Source organism: Aythya ferina, assembly GCF_964211825.1.
Source record: "Aythya ferina genome assembly, chromosome: 11".
Taxonomy (NCBI): Eukaryota; Metazoa; Chordata; class Aves; order Anseriformes; family Anatidae; genus Aythya; species Aythya ferina.
Genome location: NC_140307.1, coordinates 2,423,820 through 2,440,528, shown reverse-complemented (window position 1 = coordinate 2,440,528; position 16,709 = coordinate 2,423,820). Strand labels below are relative to the sequence as shown.

General features: G+C 38.5%; 1 protein-coding gene across 7 annotated transcripts in view; it reads right to left on the bottom strand.

The window, feature by feature from the left end:
• Positions 1-16,709, bottom strand: part of MEGF11 (multiple EGF like domains 11) — a 283,958-nt gene that overhangs the window by 173,670 nt on the left and 93,579 nt on the right. The gene's annotated exons all lie outside the window — the stretch shown is intronic.

The following is a 16,709-nucleotide window of genomic DNA, read 5'->3' as shown; positions in this document are numbered from 1 at the left end:
GAATGGCTCGTGGTGTTAAGACATTTTTTCTCCTGTGCTGCTGTGGTGTCTGACTTGCTTTCCAGCGTATGCTCATCTCACAAAAACAAACTTGGACGATACTGAGTAGCTACTTATGGACTGAACCTTACTGCTTACTACCTTATTTCCATTTTACCACTTAGGACATTGCCAAAAACTCAGCGTGAAAGTGATTCACACTGGATCATTAGTTTGTAACGTGTAATTTTCAGCTAGACTAACATGTATGACTTCTTAATGAATATTATGTAGCAGCAATGAGATCACTATATTGAAAAGGCTCTGATGTTTTTATATTCTGTGTTTTTATATTACATGGGAGATGTGGGTATTGTGCTTGCTTAACCAAGAACTGGCTGGAATTGAACTACGAAAGACTTCAATCCAAAATAAAGATTAATTCATTCCTGTCCAAAACAAGGCCAGCTAGGGTGATCTGGGATGTATCTTTGTGTTGCTAACCTGAAAACCAGGCTGAACTACCCGATTTATTTTAAATCATTCAGTGAACCTTCTTCAAGTTCCACTGGGCCTGTATATGAAACACTCGTTTCGTTCGCAGGTACCCCATGGGCCACATGTTTTCCACTGATGTCTTGATCATTTAAACAATTCCTGCTGTATTTGACAACCTGTTCGGACTACAAGATTGGATCATATCCTGAATCTACACTCAACCCGGCACCAAAACCAACAGAAACATTTTGCTGTCTATGTCTATTTGGACCTTGGAGACCAAACCCTGCAACATATTTACAATATATCTAAATCCAGCTTTAAAGCACAGATGATCTTTATCCATCAAATCAATGTGACCATCAATTAGAACGTTGCCTCGTTATAACAGCTGCAAAATCTTTTTAGATTAGTCATTTCTTTTCGAGGTTCGCTACATGTCAAAACTGAAATTTATTCTTATTTCATATTTTGTGTTTAGAAAGTATTAGGGGACATGAAATATTGATAGCTAATTCTCTAGTCACTAAATGTCCTTATCTTTTGTACATTTATTTTACTTGAGTTTGGGTTTCTAAAGACAGTGAGGCATCCTAGTCCACAGATGTATGATGAAATTCAAGACAACGCATTAGAAAAATAGGATTTTTCCATTAAAAAAGACATGCCTTCATGCAGTCATTTAAAAACGGCTGGTTATCTATAAGGAGCAGTTCACATAGATAACAGCCACAAACTTATGCCTTGCTATTAAAAGTACAGTGTGCTAAAAGGTAAATAATATGTTGGGATACAGCTCCTTTGAAAACTGCTCCATTCAGCTTCTTCGGAGAATATGAGTCATACTGATGTTACTCTTAAAACTTTAGTTTTACTAGAGTTAAGAAAATTGAAACTGAAATTTTTCTGTTTCCTGTATGGGCATTTAAAATAATAAGTAATTCTTACAGGTAAAATCTGCAACATTTTTATCCTTTTAACTTGGCCAGGCTCTCGGGCCAAGAGGTAATTTGAGAGCAAGAAGCTTGACAAGGAATATTACTGTTCTCTTCCAAATAACAAAACTCCTACTCATTACTGGTCTAAATTTAATTGATTAAACCACACAAACATATCACACCTTAACTAAGTTAAAATAAATATGAAATAATAATGATTAATTAAGATAATAAACTTTACTTAATTACTTGTCTATAGACAGAAATACTGACTTCAATAGTGCTCTAGTCCCTTGTGAAGAGTGTTATGTGAGACTTGTAAGCAAGGCTCAAGATACTATTCCTCATTCTAAGGCAGTCAGTGGTACATGAAATACACATTTTTTTTGCATTTTTCTTTTTTAGGCACTTTGAAGTCCTTTGTAGTTGATGATTACAATGTTTAAAGAGCAATAAAAAAGTCAAGAAACGTAAAGACAATCCACGAAGCAGTGGGTGTTCTCATCTCCAACTGATGCAAACCACTATGAGCTCACTAGAACGTGGTCATTTAAACTGTGAAATTACAGAGGACTAATCCCATACGTGGGGGTCTCAGAAATCCACCTTTTTAAAAAAGTGAAGCTTTGATATAAGCCAGTTTATTTGAGGAGACAAATAATCAGACTTGCACTGCCTGATTCAAATCAGGCCTATAAAGTCTACATAAAGACCACATTTGGGTACTACTCAGAAGTTTTACCATGGCAAATAAAATTTCAAATTTCCTATATAAAAGGGAAGTCTTGTCTTGCTCTAATCTTTAGAGTTTAAATTAATTTTTCATTCTATTAACATTCAACATAATAGGATACAATGGTCCCCAAGGCATTCTTCATAGTATACTTTGTACAGTGGTTTGCAAATGATCTTACTAGTTAATGGAACTATAAAAATTACTTGCACATAAAGGTCAAGAAAAATAAAGATAAGTATATACTTTCTGGCACTACCCTGTTCAACACAAAGCTAAAGGCCCCTGGAGTAAAGAAAACTTGTACTAATGCAAGGAATATAATTCCTCCCCATATGAAAGCCCAAGCAGTTAAACTTTTGGAATTCCAGACTTTTTATGCCTGCATTTTCCCTTGACCGATTCTCTTAAACAATCCAGTAACTCATTGATCAGTTTATTATTAGCATTCTTGGCATGAGTTTAAGATCAGTTTGTAGTTTGATTCAGCCTGGTAATAAAATGACCTACATCAAAGCCCTGCCAAAATGCCATCTTTGTAGCAATGTGTTTAGCATGAGTTATTTGACCATATTCAAGGTCACACAGCAACTGCTCCTTATCATGGAATGAAGTCAACAAAAGGCTTCTACAACAATTCATTTGATGCTTATCATTTACTTTATAATTATAAACAGTGCAGGGTGGTGTTTTGTTGTTGTTTTTTTTAACACGTAAGGTCAATACTCAGGGAAATAGACATAAAGTTTATGCTCTTTCAAACCTGAAAGGACTACACAGATTCCCCTAACACCGGCACTTATTTTTTAATTGTTGTCCTGAATTTGGACTCAAGTATATTAAATGTCTTGTCTGCGTCTCCCATCTACAAAAGTACTACACTGCTGAGTGGATCCAGACAAACAAAATATCTTCAAAACGAAGATCAGCGTAACTCCAAAGGCTAAGGGAACCCATGGTAGAAAGCAGAAAACAGGCTTCACGAAGTGCACTTGTAGCAGCTGGTGTTGCCAGAGGGACATGCTGGAGCACTCTGTACGAGCTCGCGTTTCCTGAGCTCTGCGGGCTTTCTGCCCAGGGAGCATATTCCAGCCAGGAGGTAACGGAAAGCATAAATAACTGTTGCTACATTTTAATAATGGAAAACATTGCTAAATGAAGATACAGATGCTGCTACATGAGAGCACAGACAGAGAGAAATTCAGGCTCTTTCCTAGAACTACACAGAATGAGCTGTTTTATTGGGTATGCACACATGGCAGAAGGACATTGCTCCATGACTGCAAGTTCTTCAAAACATCTTTCTTTTCCCTACCTCATACAGTTTCTGCCAGTGTTCCTTCCCTACAAACAGATCTCACCCAAACTCTGACCGTTTTCCTTTGTTTGCTGTGAATCAAAGGTAGAGCTGCATTTTTTCTATATGTTGCCTGTATTTAACTTCAGGTAATCCAGCCAGTTTGCCTCATGCTGGACAGTCATTGGACCCCAGAAAGCAGAAATTTAACGGAAGATGTGATGTTTTCCTTTGCTATTTAATATGTGTCCCTGGAACGATTTGGGCCATTTTACTACATTCTTCCAGTCCCTAGTGCCACTTTTAGGGGAAAGAATAATTTTGTCAGGTGAAATAGCAGTTATCTCATGGCCAGTGGTTTCAGATAATGCAGAGAGGTCAAAGAAGATGAAAAAGGATGCTTGCCCCTTATCCATTATGAATCTATTCACTCTAGGCCACTCTGGTGTTTTCATTTTAATGTACTGGCCTGAATCCAGGTTGTGCTGAGTCTAGGATATTAGCTTCATTAGATAAGCCCGTAGTCAGCTTTTGGCTAGATTCTCTTCGAATGTGCTCAGAAAAGTGAGGTTTGATAGCAGAAGAAAGATGACTACAGCTAATGCATCTGGGTAGGTTCCCCTTATTCTTAGATTATTGCTTATTTGTGGAATGGAAGATTCCCTCTTTAAATCACTGACTTTCTATCACGAATCATGCTGATTAGATGGCTTCCTGGATAATTTTTTCAATGAAGTGGGATAATAGTTCTTCATATTGCTTAATGTCTATTTCTGTGGTCATCACTCAGGATTCATCCGCTAATTTATCACCTTGGATAGCACTTTAATGCAGGGGTTAGCAACCTTAATAGATGGAGATATGGAAAGATCTCAAGCCTGCTTAGGCTTTGAAGAATTTATTGTTTCAGTGTATAGCAACTCTTATTTTTCATCTCCCTCTTGCTACCCAATGAAAGCACTAATAAAAAAAAATACAAAACCAAGGAGATCAATGTAAACAAAAGAAAGATGGGACTGATGTAGATCATACAACAGCAAAGGGTCACAAGATGAACTCCGTTTCCAGTAAGTGCAATGCTATTGCATTTTTTGGCAAATTTGGAATTAGAAACTATGCATCTATGCAATCTGAACAGAATCAATGGTCTTTCTTATCTGGGACGTGGGGAGTCTCTGACCACCGCCTCAGTGATATATCGATCTGTTCAAGATAGTAGCTAGGATGTGTTATCCTCAATCCTGACACTCTGCCAAAGCTTAGGGAGTACATGGTGCCAGAGATGACTTGTGAATGGCTAAAGTAAAAGAATTGAGGACATACATTTTGAGGATTTTGTCTTCTCCCAGGGAGCAGAATCTGACATATGTCACTGTCACTGTTGACAAAATATCAGGAAATCCCTATATGAATCTGCTAGGAGGTGAAGATCTGTTAATAAGCATAAAACCTATGTTAGTGTCAGACAAGATTTTCTGTTACTGGACAAATGGCAATTTAGGACTCCAATGACTAACAAGAAGGTGAACACAGGGACTCCATTCTTGTTGTGGCTGAGTGTTTCAGGCAGATGACAAGGGTCCTGACGTGATTGCAGCCTGACCACAGTGGTTCAGACTCTCAGGATTGCTCACTGTTTACTGGAGCATCTGGCCCTGATGAGAACCTAGTTTAGTCCACGTTGCAAACTACTGCCTGCTGTAGGCTTTACCCTAGGGAGTCATTAGGGAAGTAAACTGTGCTTGGAGAAGGCCAAGGCGGAGACAAGACTGCCACTATTTCCAAGTGCCCTGAGAAAAGCTAGCCTGGTGGACCACTTTAAGGAATTGCAGTCTGGTTGGGTCCAAAAAACAGTGGAGCTGGAGCAGAACATCCCCGAGAAAGGAGTAGCATAGCATCAGTGACCATAAAATAGTGCCAGTGCCAGTAATAGAGAAGGTTAGAGTCCCACAAAGGGAGAGGTCAGTGACAGTCACACATTTAACAGACTCTTTGTGTCATTTTGATGCCCCGTTGGCTTCGTCCGCTCTGGTAGAGAGAGGGAATGGGAGATGGCACTTACCATTTAATAATGACTGAATGAGAGCTGAAAAGCTGCCTCCTAATAGCAGCAAATGTCAGAAGAGCAGAACTGGGGTCAGTTAGCTGAACTACCTCGTATCTTTGGCTGTGTGAATAACAGAAGAGCTTTGCAGTACTCCCAAGGACAAAAGGGGAGTTGTGGGAAGGCACTGCAGGCCTCCGAGCTTTGAAGTGCTCCTGCCCTGCAAAACAGACATGTTAGAGGTTGGGGAAAAGCTACACTAGTCTGTAGGTCTATAGGCAAAATCACAGCCAAGCTCTGGAAAAAAAGGAATATGTGAAAGGCACAGAGGAGTTAAGTTTAAGAACCTAGCCAAAATCCACAATGAAGACAAAACACCTGTCTAATGCCTGATTTAAACTGGCACATGGCTAATGTCAAATACAAAGGCAAGATCTCGAACCAAGGTCAGAGATGACAGTCCACACAGGGATGTCTGTGGGGACATGGGGATTGTCAGGATGTATGAGCATCTGGGCTTGGTCTGTGGGGTGAAGAGGGGAATTCTGCCTCCAGGTTAAATCATTACCACTCTAAATCATACTCCCAAACTGCCCACCATGTCTAGGGCTGTCTTTCTCACTGCTATCACAGAAAATGAATCCATAGAGGACTCCTCACTCCTTGGAGATCAGTTAAATATTGATAATTGTTGATCATTTCAGGCCTGAGACTGATTTTATGCATTTTCTGCCACTGTTTCAACTAGAAACAGTCATTGCTTTCTACCACGTTGATAGGAAAGACTGACACTGAGATCAATTCTTCTAATCAATGTTCTAATACAACATTATTCTGTAGTATAATTTTCAGCATTTTACTTTTTCTGGTAAATGATTTCCCATTGCCTCACTGCAGGGCTCAAAACAATCGTTATAACTAGCTCAAACTGTTAACGAGGTTAAGAGACATCCTGAATCAGCACAGCAGAAACTACAACCCAGGAAAGCGTTTCTCCTCCTGTGCCCTCTGTCTACTTCTTCAATTTTGGTAAATTGACCAACTCTTTCCAGCAATTTGTACAAAATACATTTTCAGTAGTTAATTTTCTACTGGATCTTGATTCATCCAACCAGCAAACTTAATGAGAATTTGTGCTTTATATTGTGTAGATTGTGCTTTATATTGCACCTTTAGTTAGAATACTGCTTTTTCCAAGTGATGTAGAAACATTAACATCTAATTTTACGCATTTTCTTTCATTCTCTGTGTATATGATCTAGCAGACCTCACTCCATCAAAACCTAATGCCATCAAAAAGTATTTGGCAGCAGCAGGTCCTAATTTTTTTGAGGACAGAAGAGGGAAGAAGCAATTCTCCTGTGTTAAATCCAGTGGAAGAATTCATGAATCATTCTGCTCCTTGACCCTAGGGAATTTATTTATTTTATTAATGTATTTATGTAGCCAGAGAAAATGACATTTTTGACAGGCTGGGGAATAAGGGAGAAGCTTGTACCTAACTAAGATCCCTGGTCGTAGAAAAAAAGAAAGCATAACCTGACCTACCAAACTTCGGCTTGTAGATCCTAGTACAACAACCAAGCCATCTTGCCTTGTTCTCTGGATCCCACCTTAAAATTATGTCACTTGTATATTGCGCAACAGATTAATCACTCAGGGTGTTAAGTGAATTTGTGTATAAACTCCATCACATTCCAGTTCCAGTTTATTTTTGGATCTGGTAGCATTCCACCTGTCCGTAGTTCTGTGAGTACTGACTTGCCCTGAATTGTGGGTCTTATGCCAAGAAAATTCTATTTTCTGTGAGTAAATGACACAGCTCCCACCGCTGATTGATTTTCATAGGCTGAGAATATGCGCTGTGTGTAAGACTGAGGATGGGTGCATCAAAAATGTTTTTTCCTAATAAATCAAAAATAGGTAGATCAAGATGTCTGGACTGCATGATACTTCTGGCTATCTTTGCTGAGCAATGCAACACCTAATCAAACTAAATCACAACGATTTCCCTAGACGACTTTTAGTCTGCAGCACACTGAATAAACCATTGATTTTTCAAACAAAATCTTTTTTCCCTCTTTTTCCAAATTTCATCAAGGCAATACAACAAAAATCCTTTCATTTTTGTCTCACCAAAATAGGATGAATATGGACAATTTTCCAAAGGCAAACCTGTCATTGATGCTAGGCTATTTTATGGCATGGGCCCTGAAGGGCCAACACATTTCAGATTTCATTTGAGATCAAGCCACACTCTGCAAATGAAGGTCATCCTGGTGAAATCAAGAATAGAAGTATAGTCTGTTTGAAGATCATGTTAATGTATGAGCAACACTAATATTACTGGGGATAGAACATTTAAATGCACACACTTTTCACTTTTCTCACATTTCAAGGGGAACCACAGTAATGTGTTTCATAGCAACTTATTGAAGGAACTGCCAAAAGACCCCAGGAAACAAATTGTTGTATAATTATGGGGGGTGATTCTTGTTTCAAGCCACTAGTTCAAACTTTCTACAACGAATTCCAGATTGCAGGAAGTCATCTGACTGAGATTCAAATCCAACTTCTTAGTAATGCCTAATTGTCTAGAGAAACTTTCTACTAAACACATGGTAAAATAAACTCCCCAATTTTTGTGATTCACACTGCTGCCTGCAAATAGAAGATGGGTGTCAAAAATAAAAACTTTTACACTCACTATCAGAAACTATTGAACCTCTTTCAAGCTGCCTACCCTTAACTATACATAGTAAAGCTATGTAGTATTTGCATAAACAATACCATTGCACAATATTTGGGGGAAAATAATAATTGTGGACAATCTTAATAATGCTTTAAAATGCAATTCTATTTAATTCTATTTAAACTATAGATTTCCCAAAACATGACATCTGACAATGTAAATGGAGGGATATCAGATCCTGTGGTATGAATCAGTGCTTTTGCTTCAGCAGAGCTTGCATACAACTTTGCTGTAACTCAAAACATACTTTTGTTGCTTGCTATAATGAGTATCAGGTTTAATTTCTTCACAAGTATGCTTACAATGTGTTTCATACATTTTTCCTATTTCTTAAGTTGCAAAAATCTCTTTCATCCATTTACATACTCAAGTTTTCAGCTTTTTCAAGTAAGACTACCTCTTAGTGTTTCTGCACATACATTTCTGGGCATTACAGTAATACAAGCAAATCACAGTATTCAGAAAGGACAAATCTTGATAAAAAGAAGGCGGCTTTGGGATTAAATAGATTGAAGATGTCTCGACTTACTGCATCAGAGAGTGAGTTTTGCAAAAGTGAATACATATGTTAGAAATACTGAGCTTAAGATAAATTATTTGAAAATGTTTTGTGATCATATATGCAGTGGACTGCAGTTTCACAAAAAAAAATTCCCTGGGGAACCTTAAAAAAAACATTTATTGAAATGAAAAGCATGTGGAACAATACATAACGTGTGGTGCTAAATCTTCTAACAGAAAGAAAAAGATTGTGTACATAAACATTAAAAGAATATCTGGTTCTAGAGGAAGTAGCCATGGCTGGATTTTGGTTAGAAGAGCTCTGTCTCTGATTAGCCTTTCTGAAGCCTGATTAATACTCTTATACTGTACTAGATTATGAAGTGTTAACAGATGCTTTCCAACCTATCAGCCAACATAATATTCTTCTTTCACTGAGAACTACCAGGGAACCAAAAATGAACACTGATTTGCCAACTGACTCTACTGGAAATGAAAACCCACCATCTATGGGTACTTCAGGCACCTTCAGCTCCCCACCAGCCTTTTTGCCTTATCACACCTTTTTTTTTTTTTTTTCCCCATGCAGAATTCATGCCGTTTTGCTTCACTATCACCCACTTCACTAAAATAACTCGTACAAATGTCTTAGGAAGGAGTTTTGCTACACAAAGCCAAAGAAAAAATTAGTCCATCTATACTAAAGCACAACTCAGTCTGCAGATCAGTTGTTACTTCAGCAGCAGCAGCTGACATTTATTATCGTTGAGGTGTTAACACTACTTGGAAGTGGTGTATATCCACACTTCTAAGCCAAGTTGATGGAAACTGTAGTATTCAACACCTTTGAAAAGCAGACTCTTGACGCAAAAGTATGACTTTAATAGGAAGAAGTTACTTACCTTTTTCCTAACATCCCACATCTGCACAATTTCACATCTTAACATCTTTTACACTTCAGCTCTAAATGATTTACACTGCAGAGTTGTAAGCTTTTTATTTACCATGTGATTACTTCCTACAAATTATGAAGGCTTGCTTCACAACAGCATACTATCTGTTTGCATTAAGCTACAAGTAGCTGCCCTATTGTTATAGGCTTTCAAATATCCATAAGAAATGGATGCAGCTGCAAAACTGATGGGAAATCCACGGAATAATATGTTTACCCTACCACAAGATGTGGAATAAACACCACAAAAGACAAAGCTGATTAGGAATGTGGAGAGCTACAACCTCCTTAATCACCCACCCAGTAAAACCATTCCCGGCATTTAAGAAACCAGCACCAATAAATACAACCAGCTTACTGTGGTGTTCCATATGGAGGGCTCATGTAGTATTCCTAGTGTGAATGTCACTGGTATTTTTAAGAGGGGCTGCTAAAAGGAAATAGTAACTACAGACACATTCCAAAAGTTTCCATGAGAGAAATGCGCACCTTCTGTACAGGAAGGTGCTGAAGCAGGACACTTAGGCCTAACATGCAGCTCCTGGGCCAAATTCAATCAGTCAAGCGTTTGCAGCCAGTCTCATTTCTGTGACAGCAGAGACGGGGAATAGCTGAACTATAAGAAATGCACCCAGGTAGCCAAACACCTCCTCCTGCCTGCACAGGTTGACATATTTAGGGCATCTATAGCTGCTGCTATAAATGGCTGAGAGAACAGAGGGTGGCAGGAGCAAGTCCCGCAAACCCTCAGCCATCCCGGACAACTGCCAGCACTGGCTCAGCCTCTCCAAGGTTCTGGAGTTAGTGAGTAATTTTTGAAAAGAGTGGTTCATGCCAGCTTTCAAAGTAGTCCCCTATTAAAACCATTCAAATTCTGGTAGCCCTTTTTTTTCATTAGGCAGGAAGACAGTGCTTGGGCAGGTTCCTACCTCTGACTGACAGCTTCCCAGCTACTGTGTGACAAAGACTCCAGGACTGGTCAGGGGAGGGTTACAGCCAGAGGAAATGACAGTAGAAAAAAGAGGGAAAAAAGTGCTATCTTAGATCTTATAAGTACCCAGAATCTCTTTCTAAAAGCCATCTTGATTTAGGTAACATTTTTCCTCTCCCTCTTCCTCCCCCTCCTTTTCTACTAGGCTTTAAAACTTCTTCAGAGCATAAGGGAAATATATCTGGTAAATGGGAGAAGGATGTAAAGGAATGGTCAAGAAAACAACTTCTATTTTAAACATGTGTTTCATTCCATGCATCTGTCTTCTTTCTGACCCTATTGATTTCAATAAGTTAACCCAGCTCACCACAAGTCCAGACTACTAATCAGCTTCTAACTCTTTTGGAGGGAAACCCTTGTGGAGTTCTGCACCTTCATAATACGCCAAGCAGAAAACGTGCTGTGTGTGTGCATGCTGAACAACCCGTTGGTGTATGGGATGGACAGAATCTTGGTTTTGTAAGTTTATGCAAGAGAATGGATGCTACCAACAGGGGAAGGGCTGAGCCAGTGTGGGTTAGCACCAATGCCCTCTGCTCCAACCTAGATCAGTGCAAAGTGACCTTAACATCACTGAAGTGCACAAAAGCAGAAGGAAGTGGAAGGAAACAGAATGTTAAAGAATACGTCAAAATGAGGATGAAGTAACCAAAGATGACCACTTACACATGGTGATCTGTGCTGATTTGCAGTAGCTGGGGGCCAACCTGCCTTTGTTAATAATGGGCAGATTAAAGGATATTTAATAGCTATTTCTTTGCATTCAACAATGAATTCGTATCTGTGCTTCTTATACTTTTTTTTTCCTGTTCCAGTCAAAGCTTCCAGGCATCTAGACCATTAGCATGACTACCAGTGAGTACCCCTGGATCCAGTGCCTCCTTCTTTGTCTACTTTCCCCACATCCCTTTATACTGATCAAACTGAGATTGCCCAGAGCAGCCAGAAAAGCTTTTCTACTGCTACTCAAGCAACAGCCTAGATCTTTTTCTAACTATAATGCCTGCATAATTTTTCCTCTGATATTTATTAAGCCCCTTAAGACATTATATAGCTTCAGCGTACCTTCCTTTCTGCCTTTATGCTGTTCTCATTCCCCTGCATGAGCATTTTGCTTCTCCTGCCTCTACTGCATTTCTTTCAGAAGTCCTGCCCTTATTTCATTAGTACTCCCCACCAGCACCTTTGCAAATCCATCAGCATCCAGAAGCTGACTGCAAATATAAAATGATGGATGGGAGATGAGAATTGATTTTTTCACCTTTCCATCAAAGCGGTCTCCCCATTATCTTCAGGCTGAATAGTAACCCAGTATGTCTATGCCACCAGATGGACTGACCCACTAATATGGCCAGTCTCTCTCTTCCTGCTCACCTGCCTCCCAAGAAGCTCAGAATGAATACACAAAGCCATGACCTGCTCCACTGTGTTCTGCACAATGGTAAATTAGGCAGTGTTGTATGGCCCCTGCAGCATGGTGGCAGTTCCTGAGTGCAGTCAGTTCTGCTGCATGCTCCTGCTGTCATTTTTTTAACCAACCCACCTCTTGTTCAATAGAAAATAGGGACTTTTACCACTACACAGTGGTAAGACTGCTGATCCAGCTGCTACTACTACTACAACCTGAAGCTGAATTTCTTAATGCCTGGGCAAACTTCCCCTCAGTTGGGAACACAGGATCCAAATTATTTTCCCCATATTCTTCTCTGGAAAAAGACGTACGGAGTCATCTCAAATGCACATAACAGGAGGAATTTCAAAGTGTCTCCTACTGTCATTTCAATTCTATAATTAATAACGCTATGCAGAATGGCCTTCCACACCTTTTCCTGCACTCAGACATCTGAAATCAGAAAGAGAAAAAGAGACTGTCCCCTGATACAAAGTATCTATGTACTGCTATATCATTTTCCCTTAATTTATGTTGCATTATTGATGTACAGAATGCCGTACTTGAATAATGTAACAGTAAGGCTCTTAAAGAAAGCACTAGCACTAGCTTTAATGTGTGTCTATAAAGATAAGAAAAATATATTTCCTAAGTCCAGCAGATTTCAAACAATAAATTTTCAAGTTACAGGAATGCTGGCCAAACGAATTTAAAGTTGAGGTGAGAAAGAGGGGGGGAAGACAACACCACAACATTTCTTTCGAAATGTTAATGAGATACTGCCTTATAAAGTGAAAATAACCAACAAATCTGGCATATGAACAAATATTATGAATATTCAGGAAAGTTTAAGATGCTGATTCAACATTTTCTAAGAGCGTACAACTTTTGCACTGATCACACAAGCCATTATTTTTCTTTTCATCCTAAGTACACTTCACTGCAGTATTGGTGTGTTGTTGCAACATATGCATTGAATTGCAAGCATTGTAATTCATCCAGATGGCAGGAAGCTTTGGAATTGTTACTTCTATGGTACAGATGTTTAACAATCCAGCCATATGGCTCCACTAAGGCAGCCTTTTCAGAGATTACAAAAACTACACTAGACATGCAACCTTGTAAATTTGATTGGAATGTTCACATTGCTATGATAGAAAGGCATACATTGTGCATTGCATACAGAATCTATGAAACATTAAAATTCTGTTTGTAAAAAAAAATAAAAAATTAAAATATTTAAAACTGAAAGGAATCAGGTCCCAAATTTGGAAAATTTCACTAAGTCAGCAATTAAAACACCACTCTTCATTTATTTTTGAAATTCATGAAAGGTGGCAGACAGGTTAAGCTAAAAAGGTGGAAAAATAACCACATGCAAATATAATAATGTCTCTAAACTGTGGTCTGAGTGAGCTACCACTGTAGGCGACAAATTGAGATTCTACCAGTGAGACCAGGAATTTCTCTATACAAAGATTTGTCAACGTCAAGGAGACCTAATGATGGTTGTGGCAATTGCAATGTGGAAAGCTGAATGTTGAGAAACAATCTGAGATCAATAACACCTTGGCCACAAAAGGAAAGAACCATGAAATGGACAATTTATAACTCGACTGAATTTTGTCAGCTTTGAATGGCAGGTAAATGACAGCATATAAGATTGTTAAATCACTAATCTTGTCTTTATTAAATCCTGTCACATTGCATAGATTTATACATTAGAAAGAGAGTGTAACATCTGAGAGTGAAAAATAAAACCATTAAAGCCTAAAGTATCTCACCCAATGAAGAAAAGGTGAATTCCCAAATTTGTGTTTTATGGTTGCTGTTTTTCTGCCATAAAAACAGATATAAGTAGATGCTGCTTGGTCTCCCATCTTTTGTTCTGATTCTTGGGTCTCTGACCCTTTGTTATTTAAGAAAAAACTTCTCTTTTGTATAATCTGTAGTGCAAGAATAAAATTAAACTGGACAGATCGAAGAAAACACTGCCCTTTCAGACAGAAAGGTATCCATTTAGTACAGAGGGGATCTTTCCACCTGACATGTTCTTAAAGGGAAGTATTCAGTTATGATCTACTGAAAGAGCAAATTCATGGAAGAGCCATTCGATAATCCCGGGGTGTTCTTTTTGGTGGTTTTTGGTTTTGTTTTTGAGCAGGAAAGTATTCAGATACAGTATTACAGATACTAATCTAGGCAATATAATTTTAAAATATCCTTATGAAAACCTTGAAGGGTAGTTGAACCCTGTGGCTGTTTAAAAAAACCTTCTGCAGTTTATGCTATTGCTCTGCCAAAAGCTTACCTTAGCAAACAATGTATAGTAAATCACAGTTACTCTGATTTACTGTCCACTGTATGCTGTTTGTTTTCATGGACAGCTCAGTGAAAAGCTATGCCATGTATAAGCACATTCAGAGATGGAGAATCGTTTTGCAAGATTACCAGAATGGTAGAAACCGTTTCTAAAAACATCAATGGAAAAAAAAAATGCAGATATGCATTTAAAGCACTTTTCAGGTGGTATTTTTGAATACCATTACAACCCAAATATACTCCAAGCCCTTTATAGGCACAAAGAAGACAATTTCATACTGCAAAACTTTTTAGCCTAAGCAGTAGTGAACTGGCTACAAGTACAGCTTATCAGTCAAAAATTGAAATGATTTGATCTTGTGGCCAAATTCCACATGGCCTTGAATGCTTCCAGGGATGGGGCATCCACAGTTTCTCTGGGCAACCTCTTCCAGTGCCTCACCATCCTCAGTAAATAATTTCTTCCTTATATCTAATCTAAATTACATTAGACCTAATCCATTAAGAAAGTCCCAACAGGACAACAAAGAAAAACACATATATCTGGCATTCCTTTAAAAAAATTGTAAATGAGAAGGGAAAAGATCTAAACAGTAGCTGAAAGCCTTCATTCCTGATTTAAAATCCAAGAAAGAGTCATTAATAGAGATTTAAACCCAGCCTTCAATAGTCTAAACATGTCACTGTTAATTACAAAGCTGTTTAACTTCTGCAAGAAATAAGGGCTGCTATTAATGAAAGAAGAACCAATTAGCCTTTAATCTACACTCTGTTTTTTAATCAAACTTTCTTTTGATCATCAGACTCACTGCGGGATGTATTCTCTCCTCCCCATGTTGTAGTGGCTTCCATGATTGCTAATGGAATAGATTTTAAAGGGCTGGCTGAGTGAGGAGAACCTTCTCTGCAGGGCTGGAACTTCCTTTCCTTCACGTCAGAGAAGCTTAGTGGAAGAACACTCATCTCCCAACCACGCTACCCTACAACAGCACAAGCAACTAGGATGATTTTTACAGTGTCTCCCGACCTTTCTCTTGTACCAGATGCTTTTAAAGGAGCAGGTGTTGACCACGGCCAGAGGAATGTGGGACAAGGGTACTAGATTGTCAGGAAAGAACAGAAAATACTGGTTTAAAGAAAAGAAAGAAATGGGAAAAGAAAACTAGGGAAAGAGGCAAAAGCAGAGAGGTGCCACAAGGAATGAAAATGGAATTCACTGCTGACTCCAAAGAATGATGAATAGGAGAATTTGCATGTTGGAGCAGGAACATATGGTGAAAGGAAAAACAAACAAACAAACGACTAATGGGACTAAGCCTTGTGGAAGAAACAAAAGGGAAAAGGAAGGATCAGTTTAGCTAAATACTATCGCACCTTCAAGTTCTTAGTTGCAGGGCCAGAGGTTTTTTGTTTTTGTAAGATGGCTTCCTGTGGTATTAAAATAACAAGACCATGTATCTACTATATCAGCCATGACAGAGAACTTCTTTTTTTACATCATTTCCTTCTCAGCTACACTTGCTGCTCAGATCTCCCAGGAAGGGGGATAAACAGAAAATGTCCCTGAGGCATGAACTTTGCACATGTGACCATGCAGATAATGAAATTTAAGAACATGATTCTTGCAGATGTAAACAACAGATAATGTAAGCATCACCTGCACTCTATCATACACGAAATTCTTGGTCTTAACAAAAACCTACTGTCTGTTCTGTATTAGTAAACCTTTCCTGCATGGTCAGGCAGCAACAGGAAGAGATATCGAGCATTAACACAGAAAAAAAGCACTCGAAAATAAATGCTAATAACCTATGAACCTTCTCAAAGAATCAGAAATTCTACAGATTTCTACTGTTGTTACAGTAGAAAATTATGACAATTAAAAATAATTATTATTATAATTAATAGATTGCAGAGGAAAGTGAAAATAAATATATTCTGTGACAGGCAGGATTTTGAGCTACAAGGTTAATGTTGATAATAACAAGTACCTGCAATAGCTGCTGAACCAACATTGGCACTTCCAAAATTTAAAGGCAAGAACATTGCTGAAATCCTCCCTATGCTAAGACCATGGGTCCCTTTAAATATTTTTCAGGACTTGAGTCACAGCACTCTGCACTTCGAAAGATTAAATTATTCCTGTCTGTAAAATAAGGCTAATTCCAATGCCTTATCTCAAAGGACTGGTAATTTTACACAGTCCAAAGCCTCTTTGTAACTGATTGCCATAAAGGTCACTTACAATGAGATTAGGGCCCATTCATGTTTTTGATGTGCTCAATATTACAGTATGAGTACAAGATAGGTAC